This window comes from Bactrocera oleae, chromosome 4 (genome assembly GCF_042242935.1).
Source record: "Bactrocera oleae isolate idBacOlea1 chromosome 4, idBacOlea1, whole genome shotgun sequence".
Lineage (NCBI taxonomy): Eukaryota > Metazoa > Arthropoda > Insecta > Diptera > Tephritidae > Bactrocera > Bactrocera oleae.
In genome coordinates this window covers 14,241,270-14,255,780 of record NC_091538.1, presented here as the reverse complement: position 1 = coordinate 14,255,780, position 14,511 = coordinate 14,241,270, and the positions used below count along the sequence as shown (strand labels likewise).

The 14,511-nt window shown below is 34.3% G+C and overlaps 1 protein-coding gene across 11 annotated transcripts in view; it reads left to right on the top strand.

The window, feature by feature from the left end:
- unc-104 (kinesin family member unc-104) overlaps nucleotides 1-14,511 on the top strand; it is an 83,484-nt gene that overhangs the window by 2,796 nt on the left and 66,177 nt on the right. The gene's annotated exons all lie outside the window — the stretch shown is intronic.

The following is a 14,511-nucleotide window of genomic DNA, read 5'->3' as shown; positions in this document are numbered from 1 at the left end:
ACAATGTGGCTAGTAAAAACGGTATATTTGGATATAAAGTTGCTATGAGAAATACACCTATGAAGGGTATTATAGCTTCGGTGCAACCCATGTTAACGTTCTTGCTCAATATAATATATACAACGAAATATATGAATATATATATTTTTATAAGAGCATAGTAATAAAATATATATATTTATATTATCGCTCTTTTACCTCTAAATTAATTAAAAAAACAAAATCATCAGACACACAATTTAATTTTCCTTCGGTCTGCTAATTGACATCTTATATTATATATAATATATGTATTTGTGCGACCATATTGTACGTGAGCACTGCCTGTTATTGCGATTTTCGATTAATTTCGCCGACAGCCAGCGCTTTTGATGTACCCAGAATGAAAGTTTAATTAAATGCTGGAAAAGCTATTTTTATACAAAGCTGCAAGCGAACATGCATGTGAAAAAAAAATGGTAAAAAATATTGGAAACGTCAAAAGTGTTGAAATATAAAAAATCCTACGCTGCAAAGTATGTACATATTTACGTTCGTAAAAAAAAAACGATGTCGACGGCAACAACGGAAGAACGAAAATTTTCCATTTCCGACCTTTCACAAGAAAGCAAAGAAATGTAAGAATATATGAATATAGAGAATAGAGAAAAGGGTGCATTTCAAATGTAGGGGTGAAAATAAAGAATAAATAAAGAAATAAAAAGAAACAAGTAAGGAAGGGCTAAGTTCGGATATAACCGAACATTTTATACTCTCGCAAAGTCAAATGGTATACTCGTTTGAGATTTCTTTGTGGATTGACTGATATTTTCGGTAGAAGGTCAACTATAGGCACTGGGGTCCACATATTTAGTACTTAGGGGTTTGAACAGTTTTGGTTCGATTTAGACAATTTTTGGCCGCAAGGTGGCATACTGATAATTGCATTATTCACGCAAAGTTTTACCCCGATATAATCATTGTTACCTGATTTGCATAGTGGAAAGTGAAAGAATCAGATGGAATTGAAAATGGTGTTACATGGGAAGTAAGCGTGGTTGTAGTCCGATTTCGCCCATTTTCGCACTATGACATAGAAACATGAAAAGAACGTTACGCACCGAATTTGGTTGAAATCGGTTAAGCAGATCTCAAGATATGGGTTTTCACCTAAAAGTGGGCTGTGCCACGCCCACTGTCTAATTTTGAACACGGTTCCTATAAAGTCATCTTATACCATCTCAGAGATAAAATTTAATGTCTCTGGCGTGTTTAGTGCTTGATTTATCGCGCTTTTAGTAGTTTTTAACAGTACCGTTATATGGGGAGTGGGCGGAGTTGCCACCCGATTTCAACTATTTTCACACCGTAAATAGAAGTGCTAAAAACATTTGCTTCCAGTGAATTTTGTTATTATAGCGTTAGCGGTTTAGGAGATATGCACGTTAAACCTATTAGAGGCGGGACCACGCCCACTTTAAAAAAAAAAATTTTAACTGCAGATGCCCCTCCCTAATGTGATCCTGTGTACCAAATAACAGTCTTGTATCTTATTGCGGAGCTTAGTTATGGCAAGTTATTTGTTTTTGATTAATGGCGTTTTGTGGGCGTGGCAGTGGTCCGATTACGCCCATCTGCAATACCAACCGTCTCACAGTACCATGAAACATGTCTACCAAGTTTCATAAAGATATCTCAATTTTTACTCAAGTTAGAGCTTGCACGGACGGACGGACAGACGGACGGACAGACGGACGGACAGACGGACGGACGGACAGACAGTCACCCGGATTTCAACTCGTCTCTTCATCCTGATCATTTATATATATATAACCCTATATCTAACTCGATTAGTTTTAGGTGATACAAACAACCGTTAGATGAACAAAACTATTATACTCTGTAGCAACAAGTTGCGAGAGTATAAAAAAGCCCGACTAGTTGCAAGACCGGCAATCGCATCAAATATCAAACGCACTGCAATAGAGAACTAAACTAATGCAACAACTGGCGGAGGTGGCGACCAACAATTTGTTGACGTACCATTGAAGTAGTTGGTCAGTTAGCTGACTATGCTTTGATTTGGATGACAAGATACTCGTAGTGGGGCGGTAGCCGGCAATAATTGCGTTGATCAAACAAAAAACTATAGTAATTTGAACAAAGCAAAAAGCTGACTGTGTCTAAGGAGATAAAAGCGACTAGAATCATGATGATGATATAAAAAGACACGACGAATTGATATATAGTATACAAAATAACGGTGTTGAGTGAAGGTTAGTAAGCGGCTTAAGGCAACGCAATGGTTATGGAAGAGCACTCACTCACGGTATTTACCTAGGCACTAATAAAAGGAGAAAGCTTGTTACAGCGATGTCAGTAGCAGCTGATAAAATTAAGACAAGTGCATTTTCTGCGCTGTGTTGCGGCATTTTTGTGACAGTAATGGCACGGAACTGCGTAGATAAGTGGCAAAAACACCATTGACCTTTGCTTGAGACTTATCATTTTAGGCACTTGTTCACAGTAGCCACTCGTACCGCAAACAACAGTAAGTGCACATTGGCACTGGTGTGTGTCCCAGTTGGTTGCACTGCTTCTTTTATTTCACGAAAAAAGTATGTATGGAATTGTAGCGGAAAAATTCTGCACGACGTGCGTTGTACACATTCTCAGGAAGTAGGTGTTTTCATACACACGCGTATGTAAGTGCCATTTTACTGTTCCTGATAAGTTGAGTGCCACATTGTCGTTTCTTTTCACTCCCCTCGCTGCCGTCACTGTCAGTGTTTACTTTCGCCAGATGCATTCCCCGGCTGCCAGTTATACACTTTCGCTGTAATAAGTGGTTTTGCGTTCAAGTAGGCGGCAGCTAAAAATAGATACAGATTTCGCCAATATGCTTATGCAATCGCACGCATATTTACAGATGTACACCCACTTTAGACAGGGTAGTGTGTTTTCAGCCATAGTTCCTACCGCCTTTTATTCGCAATTGTCTGCAGTCAGTCCATTATTGACATTGTTTCTTTGCTTACTGTATTGCAACATATGGCATGCCAAATTATATGGTGTAGACTATACTTGTACAACGATTGCAACTCAACGGGAATTTAATGAAGCTTTCAGTGCTTGAATGAGTAGGCAAGGTCGTGTTTATGCTTTCAGATATGATTGATTGCTTGAACAGTTTTAAGCTGTGGGTTGTTTGAGAAAAGTTAACTGGTTAAAGCTGAACAGCAAAATATACTTTACAAGACAATATGCATTCATATCCATAACTACATCTATCAATATCAATCAAATGATTTCGGTTATTGGTCACATATTCGCTATTTACTTAAGCCAATTTGAATAAAATACAGGAAGAGTGAAAATAATAAAACGAAAATAATTAAGGAAGCAACTAGAAAGTAAAGTTTAGTTGAGTTTAGAAACGAAAATACATGCAGTACTCATATATTTTAGGTTGGAAAATAACAGTTATTTCAATAAGATTCTGCGTAAACTAATTGTGCTTAACTTATGCTGTTGCCAAAACCGCTCGACGGGATTTTATTATGAAAGTAAGCGTGTTGGATTAGTAGGTTTGAAAAATTAGGTAGGAACAAGCAATAAAATGGTTAGTGTCATGCCGAAGTTGACTAGATTTTATCGGGCCAAAAGCGGCCCTACAAGAAACTGCCAATGGGTTTAACAATACACTCACATATTTTATGTCAGTCGTGACTGACAGTTTACTTGCCAACTGACCGTCACTGTTATTGTTAAACAGAGACAATTTCGAATTATATTGCTTACATGTGTATGAATAAAATAGCTGAATGCTTTAGTACTGTCACCTCTGACAGTCTAATGAATATTAAAATGACTGTCAATGTTGTTAGTTGTCAAAAAAAAAAATAAACGTTTATCAAAACTAATCATCATTCTTTAACACTTATCTCTTTGCGCAAAAGCAACCCTGTCAAAAAAGGGATGCATAAAAATTTATATAAGTTTCTCAACAAATGTACAAAACAAATTTTACTGTTCTTGTCACAAACGAAAAGTGTTGCACGCATTTGTGCAAAACTCTTTGGGGTTTTGTGTTAAAAATATAAATTTTTATGAAAGATAGGAGTTTGCTAACATAACTTTCTGGTCTTAATGTGTATACATACGTAAGTTAAATAAGTTTCAAATAAAACTATATATATAGTTAATTTTCATTTGCATTTTTAAATTCATAAATATATACTGACGTACGCAGAGCTATTGAGAGGGAGGAGATGACAGCAAGTGAAAATTTATTATTTAATTATAATTTTTGTTGCATTCCTTTTTATATTTGTGAATATTGTTACAAAGAATTTTGATTAAAAGTTTTAAATTTATTAAAGAAATAAAAATTATATTATCTACGGTGCAAAAGAATTTTTCATTTGTGATAGATTTACAGTCATAACTCCCAATTTTAAGCTATGATGGATTTATGATCAGCAATGTCTCAAGAAAAGGCATGAGAGTGAGCAGTATAGATACATATATAGTGAATCAATACCGAATATACATGTGTTGAAGAGAGATGCAAAATCACACACATGCGTTTGTTTACATCAGTTTTTGCACAAGGCTCTTAAAAAAATGATAGAAACTTTGTTCTGCGCGCTAACAATATTTTTTCAGCTGTGACTGTTATATTACTGGTCAGATGACTGTCACTGTGCTTGTAGGGGGTTTTTGCTGATCTAACGCTGTCTGTACTTGTTGATTATTTATTTGTAGAATAATATTGAGACTCACTCTAGAAGGTGATGGCGAAACTCGGCTTATAATATATGGTCATGACTGTCAATTGAAATTCCACTGAATTTTACATAGAAAAATAATAAAAATATTTTTTTGTAATTATTATTTTGCTTTTTTGTTATTTTTTAGTAATATCAGTTACATCTTTTATCTAAATGAAATATTTAGTTTTTGTTATAAATTAGACTTTTGTTTGGCATTGTTACCTTGCTCTACATTTTGTTGCTTTCAGTAGACTGTACAAAGCCGACACTCACGAGAAGTTATATTTTACATACATAGCTCTACAATAAGTAAAGTAATGAAAAAAATATTAGTATATACTTAGTTTTGTGTGCGAGATTGGCTGGCTGCTTTTACTGCCATTCAGTTGGTTTAATTAAGTTGCTTGCCACATTAAAACTGTATATTGTTGCAACTTAGCTTGCTACTACTTTTTCAACTAAATGTAGCTGGTATATTCAATAGTGTTTTTGTAGTGCTGCAGCGATTCCTCAGCAACTGCGCAGTAGATGCTAATATAATATTATATATTCAGTATGCCAATATATGTATGTATATACAATTATATATAATATATGTATATGTATAAAGTTGTCCCCATGTGCATATAATTCCTAGAATTGTACTATAAGTAAGTCTATATTCATGTACATATGTGTATGTATATGTAAGCTTAAAAGTGTTGCCATTGAGCTCACGCTGACACTTAACCTTAGCCGTGAGACTTGTTTTTTTGTATTTATTTTTCTTCTTAGTTTATGTATTACACCTCTGATTAAAGCAGTTAAAACAAACGTCTTCAAGCTTTCAACAATTTTTATAAATATTTATGCATTAGTTATTAATTTTGCTACACTTAAAATAATAAAAAAGTCAAGGTTGACAATACAGATATAGAAAGAGAGTGAGAGAGTAGTTCGAAAATTTTTCCACCTTATGAAAGCGATAATGTTTTGGTTAAGTATTATTTCAATTAGAAATAATATTTCTTTTCTCGCAATTGTCCTGTAATAATTCAGACAATATTGCTGCTTATTTTTGAGCAGTTGCGTGTGAAATTGATGTGACTTGTAATTTGTGTTCGTTGTAATATGTGTATATACATCTTATATGTGGTTTAAACAAAAATAGCATGCTTTCAGAAAATAATGTTTTTTCCTTTACTACTATATGATTTTTGTAGTGTTCGAAAAGAAATTAATTCACAGCCCCACAAAGAATCTAGTTTGAGAATCATGATGAAAATTAAGTTTTTGTATGAATTGTTTGTGAAAGGTTTTTAAATTGAAACACGTATTTCTGCGCAAGAATAAAGAACTACAAAAGATCTTTAAATAATTGTGTAATGATGAAGCTATATAAGCTTTTAAACGATTACGCAGAATTAAGATGCAAAGCTAAGCTGTAGTGCATTTCTCGCTAGGTTTTTAGGCAAACACCTCTGGTAAATCGAGCAATAAAAGCGATTTCTTCTCACAACAGATAACATGGAAAGGAATTATTTTTGCCACAACGAAAATTCTCATAATTCCAATATACTCACAGTAAACCACCAGCATATGTTAATAGAAACTACATAATCACCTTAGTCAACGTAACATAGGAGTTTGCTAGTACTCAAGTACTCGTGTGTTAGCATATGTGAAAAAAAACCTTTAAGCGCAACTGCTCCGTAATTCCTTTATGTCCTTCGTATACACTTTTAATCGAATCTCACTGAGCTTGACATTGTTACGAGCAGCCGGAATCCACCAACGTAAATAAGAGCAAATATTAAAAGAGATTATGAAGCGACACAAAATGTAATAAGCTGTCAAAAGCAACTTGAAAGTACGACGCAACGGAGAGGGCGACCAATAAATTGGCGGAGGCGAAGCAGTGTAAGCGGCGCTTGTTAAAGTTACGCAGTTTTGTATTTAGTAAAATAATAGTTGCGATGACTGAGGGCGGATATTCAATGTTCACACACTGAAATGCAACTATGTGGGGTTACGTGAAAACTTATAACGGAAGTGAAGCTTGTTTCGCAAGCGGTTACCTCGATAAGTGCAAAGTGCAAAGTTGATATGAGTATGAATTGGTGTGTCTCGGTATTAGTTTAACTGTATAAATTGCATTATAGTGTTGTATCGTTACATACATACATGTGGCATGCAGCGGCACGTGCGTATCAGACAATTGCGAATGCCTTCGCCTTTAAGGGGTTGGAGCTGCCAATCAAAGTCGAAGATGAATTGTTTTATTGCCACATTGCGACGTTTTACAAACAAGTGTGCTGTCTCACTATATGTGCGTGGGTGATGAGGTCTTCGGGGATTTGCTTAATGAGAATTGCTGAAATGATGAATGTGCAATAAAAAGAAACCCGAGATGTGAGGAAACGGGTAAAAGTTTATTTGATAAGTTGCTTTATAGCTAAGTTGTCAAGCCTTTGTGCTTATGGGGTCTTAAATTAGAGTGAATTGCGAGTAGTGTTTATGTGGGCATGATTACTTCTGTCTTACTGTTTGTACTCGCAAAAGTAATATTTAATTTTTTGTGGTTTCAACAGTTTGTTTGCAATTTTTCAGGTTTTTAGGCCTTGGTTGGATTACCTTGCGTAGCTGGCAAGCCTATTTTAGCGTATTTTAATTTTTTGAAGTGGCTGAAAACTTTGTTTCAAAAGTTTTTCGGCCTCAAATTTTTTAAAAACATTTTGTTAGATTTTTTTAAAGGTGGCAACGCTTTTTAAAATAAAGATAAATGCCTTTAAATATATAATAATATGTAAAAGCAGTGTTTTTGGCACACTGGCAACTCTTTCTAAAAATATCAATGGTTTTAATTTTTGTTTGGCGTTTACTTAACTCAACCTGAAAAAACTCTCTTACTAACGTCGGGCTAACATTCATTTCGCAATATTTTACTTAAGGTGTGTTTATTTCTCACATACCTTTTTATTCTATTCTTTATTTACATATTTATAGTAATATGTTCTAAATGTGGCAACTTTTTAAAAAAATGTAAATTTCGTTTTACTTTTTGTAAGTGTTTGGTAACCCTATTCTAATAATTTCACAATATACTTTTTTAAATATCTTCTTTTTCATATTCATATTGCTATGATTTTGCCTTTTTTAATAAATTGCGATTCCATTAAAATATTTTATCCAAGTTTTTTTTTACTTTTTTGTTTAACATATACTTTTTCTTTACATATTGTTAACATCAAAACCACAACTAAATAAACACCTGGCAACTATTTAAAGAAATTTCCGTTAAGCGAAATCTCCGATTTTAAAGAAGCTATACTGAAAGTTTCTTTAGGTTAGTTTAGCTAGGAATATTGATAATTTTCAAAAAATATCCAATTGTCAGGGAGCACACTCTCGATTTTAAAAAAGCTATTTCGAAAGCTTCTCTGAAGTTAGGAATATTGAAAATTTTCAAAGACTATATCATAAGGGGGTACTTTCCCGATTTAAAAAAATATATCTAAAGTTTCCCAGAAGTAAAGAATATCAATAATTTTCTTGTATGCCGAATAATATTGATACATGCTTTAAGTTTGGATAAAACTTGGTTGAAAAACTCAGTAAAACCAAAGTGATCATCTGTCAGTAGGGGCAGCAGAGTGGGGATTTCTTCTGTTCTTTCCATTTTGACAGTAATTGATCTTTCTAGCAGATTCTTAAATTTATTAAAATCATAAGTGAAACCAGTGATTGACCTTGCCTTTATATTGCTCTTTTTATTAGTACTTCTAGTCCCAGCCAGATTTCGCATTATGAAGTTTTTATTACGTATATTAGTTTTTGAAGATTTAATTAAGCGGGTATTCTAGTGTAGAACTTCAAAAAAAAAGATTTTTTTTACATTTTCAAAGTTTAACTATTTAAGAATATGTCTACGAGAGGATTTTCGAAAATTTAAATTATTTTTGGAGATATAAACATTTTACTGATCTGGCCTCCAAACTGTTTCGGCTGTGTCTAATTATCGAACAAAAGACTTTACGCGAAACTTTAAATGCGTTTTTCTCAGACCAGAATTTTTCAATATGATACCCACGATATCTCGAGTTCTACTGGATCGATTTACTTTCATATTCATTTTCAGAGCATATTCTTTATCAATTTTTTCTACTTTTAAAAAATACGAGAAAATAAAAAAATGGTACAAAAAATCGTTTTTTTTTTATCAAATAGTCGCCATTTTGTCAAAACCTTTTTTATTTTCATTTTAAATGACTAGAAGGGAGGAAATCATTTGTATGCTCACGGGCCAGTTTTTTGAGACCCCCCACTTCATCAGCTGCCAGTTTTTTAAATTTTTATAAATAACTGATAAAAAAATCGATTGCCTTTTTTTTTACAACACTTTTACAAATTGTATCTAAACTTATTGACTCTTGATAAACAAATATGTCTAATGCTATATTTACTTTTCACTATTATTATTATTATTTTCTATTATTTTTCGAAATCTTATTAGCAAAGTTCTGTCGCATTATTGCTGTGTACTCAGCTTGGTTACTCAAAGTAATTGATACGACAATTTTTCCAATTGTTGACTTTCCCCAACCAAAAACTGTCCTTCGTCTGTTCGCCTCAACGTTTTCTTTGCACTATCTTGTTTGCTGCGTCTGCTACGCTTGGCTAGCGGGTCACATGAGTGGCGCGCAGAGGGTTGATAGTGTCGAGCTTTGAGCGTCTGCATGCGTGCCTTTTGCAAATATTGAACTTTGTCGGCAATTTATCTTAATTTATATGCCATGTCTTCCTTACGAAGCAACAACTTTCGATCTTTTTGGGTTCTTATGTCTTTTTTGTATTCTTCGGCCCTCATAATCCATGCAGTTGTGCAGTCCTTCGCCTACTTCTGGGGTGCGCAGCGCTAGCAACCCTCGGCTGGAGTCTCACGGCTCTTGTCGGCTTTATTTACTCGCATTTGGGTGTGGGTGTTGTCACAGAAAACATTGTAAGCGTGTATGTGTGTCTGACTGTGTGTGCGCTTGGTTTTGTGTGACGTCAAATGCGCTTGTTAGTGTAGTGTTTTGCAGTTATTTTCCAGTTTGCACACCACAAGCACCCACATTTGTATGTGGAACATGAGCAGAGGCGGTTATAGAAAAAACAAAAGCAAATATTACAACAAGAAAGCATATCTTGCAGCAGCATAAGCAGCGCCAGCTGTTGCTCTTATTGTTTTTGTTTGACGTTGGCGTAACTGCTTCATTCGCGCCTGTGGGCAGCTTGCAGAATGAGGTTGTCATATTGGTTGGCGTAAACAAGGCGAATGTGTCCTTTTTCAATGCATTTTTGTTTCTATAATTTATTTTCTGCCCCATTTTGCACCTTTCTCTGTCTCTCCCTCTCTCGGTGTATTTCATTCTTTCTTAACTTCGTGTTTGTTTTCTTGCATTTTTTTTTTAATTTTTATATTTAATTTCAGCAAATTTTGTCGATGCAAAGTGGCACAACCAGCCGCCGCCAGCTGGCGGCCGCTTTTTGAGGTCAGCTCTTTATTTTTATGATCTGTTATGTTGTTATTATGATTTGCTGTCACATATTTCCGGGCGCTGCAGCACCTATGCTACTGGTCCAGCCCTTAGCGCAGTGTGAAATAAACCATTAATCAACGTTGGAATCAGAATCAGGGTATATGATTGATTTACAGTTCACTGTTTTTGTTTTTTTACTTTGGAAATTAATGAAATGCTTTACGAAATTGCGTTCATAGCCTAAAAGTATGCAACAATTATGTTTGTATTAATTGATTTCTTTTACGGAAAGCTGAAAGTGCTTCATTTATATTCATGTTTTGGTGTTACTAAGCAAAAAAGAATTGCTTAAACAAGGATCAGGGTATGCGGTATTCTGAAGCGGCCTGTCTAGTGAATAATATGTGTAATTGGACTGCGCAAACACATAGAAAATACTGAAATAAGTTCAACCTATTAGCAGTATTTATAAAACTGAAACTGAAACCACGCCGCGTCAATGGCGCTTAGCACACACGCACTCATCAAATCTGAAATCAAAGCCATGTTCTATTGCGACATATATCCTAGGATAATCTTTCTACTACTACTTCTGTAGATGGCGCTGCTATTCGGATCTTCAATCACCGAGTAGAGGATTCTGAACTGAGTGCATGTTATGTAAAAACTTTAGAACAGACTTCCGCTACCGCGTCAAACCGTTAAAATTGTTAACACAGCAAGAAAACATTATCGGTTTGTTGTTGTCCGAAGTTTTGACGAATAGAAGCTTATAAAAAATATAGGCGTAGAGATATCTTTACTCTGTCGGATAAAAAAGTTTTCCATACAAGGACTTGCTTTTGATCAAACAGTTTGTAAAGCAGCTATATGCTATAGTAGTTCGATATCGGCGGTTCTGACAAATGGGTAGAAAAGTATGTGTGCAAAATTTCAGATCGAATTCTCAAAGACTGAGGGACTAGTTCGCGTATATACAGACATGGCCAAATCATTCGTATATATCTTATTTTCTCTTCGACGTTTCTTTCTGGATATCACCGACTACGTGCCAAACTTAATATATCATTCATTCATATATTCAGCTTATCAAAAGGGGTTTCGAAAAACCATAAATGATGTAGTAGAAGACAAAAACTGGGAAGCTTATGTACATTGCCGACTTAAAGCATGGTCACTCCACAAAGCAAGTTTAGAAGACTTGCCTTGCATTACTCGCTCGGAGAGAGTGCATTTAGGACTGAATTTAAGCATTTCATCACTTTGACAATGAATTATCAAAATACATTTGAAAGATCATCGATTAATTATCTTAATTTTTAGTCTTAAAAAAAGTTGCATTAATATCTTCAAATTCTTTAATATTTGCAGACGAAACGAAATGGTAAACGGAAACCATATGGTTCGGGCAAGAATCTCAAATTTTATCTCAACAGTTATCAATATATTTGTTATTGTATAATTTTTTATACCTTTCAAAAACTTTAACTTTTTAATTATTTCCTTGGGTAAAAATTTTCAGTCCCGCCTGATTGGCTATGTGGTTCGGCGTTCAATTGAGAGTTGCATCTGTTGGTTTCTCTATGTGAGACTTTACATATAATGTATATTTAAGAAACAACGGTTACTTTTCTCTCAATCACTATACGCCTTTTGCACCCACTTCCCCCTTGTAAAACTTTGCATTACTTGCAAGAAAGTTTCTTTGCTGACCGCAAAAAGCAGCGCTTAATGCATAGTCATTAAAAATTTATACACCAAATTACAACAAACGCTTTTACAATAATCGAGTGTTGTTGTACTTGTTAACAATTTTTACTCTTTTTTCCTGTAGCTCACATATGGCACAACGTTGTAAGGCAGTCTTCGGCTTCATTCAATGATTTATTGCACTTGCGCTCACTTTACAATGGATTTACTTTTAACCCAACTACACTAACGGTACTTACACACAATTACTCACGCACGCACTCTACTCAAATATGTAAGCAATATAGGTAGCTTAAGAGCACTTCTACGAGTTCGTCGTGTGTGCGGAGAGACTTGTTCGTCCTGATGCCATTCATTCTTTTTTTGCCTACTATTTGCCTTCTACGTTCGAACTTTTGCTTAATGTGCAGTTACTACTTTTTTCCCCAACAGTTATAGTTACATACAACTATGATATCGCATGCAGTTTTCGATATCAGTTGTCTTTGGTGTTGTTGCTGCAGGCTCTTTGCTATTATGCGGTTACAAACAGTCTGACTAGCGAAGCTTGAAGCTCTTCACAAGTTGTATTTGTTTACCAATAATGACAGGGTGCGTTCCACAAAGAAGTGAACAAAACTGGTTGGGTTGTCAGGTGATTTATTGTTAACGTTTCAGGAAGCTTACAATTAATCGATTAAGATTAAATAACAATAACTAAAATTGTGAAATATTTCATAATATTGTATGTGCTCGCTAAGAACTCTGGTTGAAAATAACTCAAACAAAAATAAGAACTAATGTAGTAAAATGCTTTCTAACGAACAATTTGTGTTCGTTTATGTTTCAAACCGTTTAAAAATATTAGTAATTCGAGATAAGCGATAAATCGATTGTAAACTAAACTATACACCGAAACTAGAATACCCTACACAAATAAAAAAGTTTCCATACAAGTACTTGATTGATCGTTCAGTTTGCGTGACTATAGTGGTCCGTTCTAGAATACAACATCTCTGGCAATGAATCTACTTTTTGTAAATTTGGGTCAAGGCAGTGCGTATTTCTACTCCACTCCATTAGAATGATTAGATTGACGGTTAGTTTTTCTGAATATTATAGTGAATCTCTCTAGGTTTTACCAATGGAGCTTAAATATTTTTGTGTTTTCTGTGGTGACTCGTATTTACAAAGAATCGAAATAGTTTGAATGCCTTCGTGGAATTGAAAGCTGTATGTTAGGTTATCTACGAAAATTTTACTGATATCTCAATGTTAAACTATGCATATTAGGTTTGAAAAGAAACCCAATGGATATAGGCCAGTGCAGAAGCCTTTGGAAATGGTAAAAAGTGTAAGGAATTCATGGTAAGCTGAAGCTTATTGGCAACAAAAATTAAAGGAAAAATAATTTACGGGCAATCTGTGGTCAAAAGGAGAAAGTGGTTGAATTTTTTCGGGTTAAAAACGGTTTATCTCGATTTCCGTTTTCCAAAACTATGAGTCCTTTAGAAAAAAGTTGTATGGCAAAGTTGTAAATAATCAATTTCACATAATGTCCAAATTTATGTGAAAAAATCATTTACAAAAACAAAAAAATGCCACGAAAATATTGTAAGCTTACCTACATATGTCCCAAACACAATATATTTTTTTTACTTAAAATATTAAGCAGAAAATCATATTTAGACTTAAAATCAAAAAAAAAACACTAATTTTTAATAAAAAATTCTCACGTCAAATTTTTTTTAAAAATCAAGGCTCTATGTTTAATTTCTACTTTCTGATGGTATAAAAAATATATACATTACCATGCTAAATTTTCTCAGCAAATACAAAAAAAGATGCCACCAGTAACCGTTAAGGCCCAATTCGGCTCTGCGTTTCAAGAAAATGTGTGGTCTTCAAAACATATGAGTAGTTGACCAACTCATCTATTACTCACTCTCTTTGAGGCCCTATGTTCCACTGGGACATACAAAAAATGCTGATCGGTTAACAAATATCTATAAAAGTTATGTAATACTTACATACCAACTTTAAACTTGACACACCCTGTACATTTGTAGTCACTCTTCCTGCTCTGAATGTTACTATTTATCAATTTTTTTCTTTAGCTCTTTTTGTTTTGCGTTTTCGTGCTGCGGTTAATTGCAATGCGTTTGGTGGCGTGCACACACGAAATATTGCGGTCGCCTGCATTCTACAACAAAAAAAGTGTACACACATACAAAAAAAGTTGGTAGCTCGTTTGTTTACATTTGCTTTTGATTCGCTGGTTTTTGGTTGGCGCAACTTGCGTTTTCCACATTTTAACTGCATTCTTTTTTCGCAGATATATTTTATTTTGTTTTAATCTTTTTCAGACTACACAATTGCATATTTGAATTGCTTTATTGGAATGGTATTTACAGTTGTTTACTTACCTAGCAGTTGTGAGTAATTGGCAATGAAAAAAAGACCATATCAATTACAAAAAAATTTACTCGTTTTCATACCCTATATTAACACTAGTCTCTTATGGTCAGGCTAGTGAATTCAAGGTTGCATTAGAACGCAAATTTTCA